This window comes from Chenopodium quinoa, unplaced genomic scaffold (genome assembly GCF_001683475.1).
Source record: "Chenopodium quinoa cultivar QQ74 unplaced genomic scaffold, ASM168347v1, whole genome shotgun sequence".
Taxonomy (NCBI): Eukaryota; Viridiplantae; Streptophyta; class Magnoliopsida; order Caryophyllales; family Amaranthaceae; genus Chenopodium; species Chenopodium quinoa.
Genome location: NW_018742651.1, coordinates 1,126,520 through 1,130,117, shown reverse-complemented (window position 1 = coordinate 1,130,117; position 3,598 = coordinate 1,126,520).

The following is a 3,598-nucleotide window of genomic DNA, read 5'->3' as shown; positions in this document are numbered from 1 at the left end:
ATAATAGTAGTAGTAGTAGTAGTATAGCTAAAGGTAAAGATGGGCATGGGCCGTGCCGGCACGCGGACGACACGGGCCCGGCACGATACCGCCACGGCACGACGGCTCACCTGTGGGCCGTGCCGTGAACAAAAATCTGGGAAATGGCACGGGCACGGCACGAGGGCACGGTGACCGGTCCGTGGGTCGGCACGCCGGCACGACACGTGGCACGGCCATGCACGACACTGGTAATTTAATTTTTATTATATGTATTGTTGTTTTTTGCTAAATTAATAAAATTATTTATATAAAATTAAACATAATTAGATAAATAATTTATATAACCTAAATTAATATAAAGTTATTCAAAACAAAATATATTAACATTAACGTAAACATAAATTAATAACATTATTTATATAAAATTAAGCTGTACTAAAAAAATATTTATATATCGTTTTTTTTTATTTACGTTCATTTTTTAAAAAAATTAAATAAAAAAGTGGCACGGTTTGGCCCATGGCCCGGCATGGCACGGCCCGCCAGGCAAGTGGGCCGTGCCGTGCCGTGGGCTGGGGTGTGCCAAATTTAGGCACGGCACGCTCACCACTGTGGCACGGCTAGGCACGGCCCGCGGCGGCACGACACGACCCGTTGCCCATCTTTAGCTAAGGGTGGGGTCCCAGATTGTATCTCGGCTCCCTACCAATTTCTTGTAAATTGATTGACTTTGTAAGTTTTTTTGATATTTTTATAATAATAATAATAATAATAATAATAATAATAATAATAATAATAATAATAATAATAATAATAATAATAATAATAATAATATGATCATATGCATAGCTTTTTTCCATTCAAAAAAAAAATATGCATAGCTTTTAAATACATAATTAGCCAATTTTCCATGATTATTTCAATAAATATTTTTGTAGTTTAATTCACAAAATTATTAGACAATTTTCTTAAAATAATCTTTGTTACACTAATTAAAATAGTGTAGAATTGATAGTAATAGTAAAAATAACTAACCTAGTTTTTTTTTAAATTAAATCAAATGACTTAATTAGAAGTTAATCAAATGATAAAAGAAAAACAATTTTATCAAAACTTAAAATTCTAACATTAATTATTTTTTTAAAATTTTTTTTTTAATATTTAGACCAATTACTTGATGACACGTGCTATGAGCAACCTATTTAACACGCTACAAGTTTTTTTTATCGTGTTTCTAATTAAGGTCTTATTATTCAGGTATAATTCAAAGATTGTATTATTAAAAAAAAAACGAGTTGTATTATTATTGGAAACTAGTATAACATCAGTGCAATTGCACGATTTTAAAGTATAAATACCAAATCTCACAAAATCAACTAAGGTTAGTTTAATGCATAGTGAAATATTTTATATTAATTGATCAAAAGTTACCATCATGTTAAAAATAAATTCATCCACTTAATAGAGACCGTACAATTTACATTAAAAAAAGCTAAACATTATTGGGTCATATCTTTAGGTACTTAAGTTATATTTTAGCATCTTTTTTCCCTTAAAAAATAAATTTAATTGCTATCCAAATTGGTGACTTTTTTAAAAGACATGATCGGCTAGTTATGTCCAAATATAAGCTTATCTTGTTAGTTGTTATGTGTAGTAAGCTTATGTCCTGCGGATAAGTCTAAAGACAAAAATCGTCCCTTACTTTCTTTGTTACAGTTTATGATGCATGAATTCTTCTAATGATCATCGTACTCGTTCTGGACACACAATACGCATCCGTGTTCCTATGAATATCGAGTACTTTAATATATAGTTTTATTATATTTTTTAATAATAAATTTGCTAGAAATTTATTATATTGATGAAATTTTGAATGATTTTTTCGCTTATTAAAAATATGCAAGTATAAAGTAAAATTTATCAAATGCTATTGAAGATTTTATATATATAAAAAAAATCAGAATATATTATACCATACTTAATTTGTCCTGTACCCGTGTGCAACTTTGTATTTCAATTCATTTCCCATTTACATACGTGATTAAAATCTCGAACGATCTAATTTTAAGTAACTATTTTTTTCTTTGAAATTTCTTAGTATTGAGTTGAGATTTTAAAAAGAAATATGATATTGAATGTTTTATCTTGATTTTTTAATTATGAAATATTACATCAGATCATTTATATATCACATTTTCTATATCAAAACATAAATTCCAAAGGATGATTGAATTTTGTATAAAGTGAGAATTTTGTATTTATTTACTAATTATTATGTAAAATTATATGATAGATAAAATATTTTGTAAAATTGTCTACTGTAATGAAAATTATAAGTAATGGAAAGTTAGAAATATTTTGTAAAATTTTAAATCAAGTACTTATAAACCAACGTTGGACGTTGGTTCCTAAGACTCTAAGGCCTTGTTCTCTTCACCTTGAAAAAATAATATTTAGTAAAAATAATTTCAGCTCAGTTCAGTAAAATTAATTTCAGTTCAATAAAAATAATTTTAGTTTAGTTAAAATAAGTTCAATTCAATAAAATTCAGTTTTCTTAAAGAAAAACTATAATAGAAAATCAGTAAAAATAATTTCAATTCAGTAAAATTAATTTAAGTTCAGTAAAAATAATTCAAGTTCAACAAGACTTCAGGTAGATAAAGCAACTATAAAAGCTAATAAAATTTTGTTTTAGTAAAAATAATTTCAGTTCAGCAAAAATAATGTGAAGAGAACGGGGCATAAGAGTAGTATAATCGGCTTAACAATATCGTGCTCAATAAAATTCACATTTTATTTGACAAAAAATATTATATAAGTATTGAAAGATATAATTAACCGAGTATAAACTTATATTTTATTTGACAAAATATATTCTATAAATGAGTATTGTAGTTTTAAAATATTATATAAGTATTGAAAGATATTATTAGCTGATTATAAAACTTAGTTTTAGTTTTATTTGACAAAAAATATTCTTTAATTGAGTGTTGCAATATCACGGGTTTTTAGAGTTCTATATAGGATCAATAAATTATCTATATTATTTGATAATATAAGATCAATTATTAATTTTCTAGTTTAAACTTTCCAAATCATGCATTATATTTATAAGATCAAAATATAATACACAAATTTTGATATTCTCTGATATTATGCGTATTATGTATAGGAAAATAAAGATTTTAATAAATTTAGTGAATAATTGCTTTAATTAGAATGACGGAAATGAGCGGGAAAACTTTTAATGTCAAGGTGACACGTGTAGCTTCTGTGTTGAGGGCCCTCTATTTTAGTATAGTTATAAATTTAAAAACAAGAAGATAGAATTAGGAAACTAAATATATCATATTGTTTCCTAATGGGATTCGTATAAGCTAAGGTCAAGGAAACTAACATTATATTGTTTATATAATTATATAGGTTACGGCTAAATGAGTAGGCAGAGGTTGAGTTCTAATTTCTTATAACATGAGAGTGAATTAAAGATCATCCCCAATTTCATAAACAGCTAATTCAGATTAAATTAAAACTTTTTTTTTGTTGTAATGGTTTCTGAAGCCGATTATAATAGAATTACTAGTAATTGTTAATTCTAAAAAAATATTTG